This window comes from Lucilia cuprina, chromosome 6 (assembly GCF_022045245.1).
Source record: "Lucilia cuprina isolate Lc7/37 chromosome 6, ASM2204524v1, whole genome shotgun sequence".
Taxonomy (NCBI): Eukaryota; Metazoa; Arthropoda; class Insecta; order Diptera; family Calliphoridae; genus Lucilia; species Lucilia cuprina.
Window position 1 is genome coordinate 40607159 of NC_060954.1, and position 240 is coordinate 40607398.

The 240-nt window shown below is 25.0% G+C and overlaps 1 protein-coding gene across 1 annotated transcript in view; it reads right to left on the minus strand.

The window, feature by feature from the left end:
- LOC111675740 (putative sodium-coupled neutral amino acid transporter 11) overlaps positions 1-240 on the minus strand; it is a 46829-nt gene that overhangs the window by 11232 nt on the left and 35357 nt on the right. The gene's annotated exons all lie outside the window — the stretch shown is intronic.

Here is a 240-nt window from a genome sequence, read left to right on the forward strand (position 1 = left end):
TAACTAACTAACTAACTAACTAACTAACTAACTAACTAACTAACTAACTAACTAACTAACTAACTAACTAACTAACTAACTAACTAACTAACTAACTAACTTATTAACAAACTAACTAACTAACTAACTAACCACTAACTAACTATCTATCTATCTATCTATCTATCTATCTATCTATCTATCTATCTATCTATCTATCTATCTATCTATCTATCTATCTATCTATCTATCTATCTATCT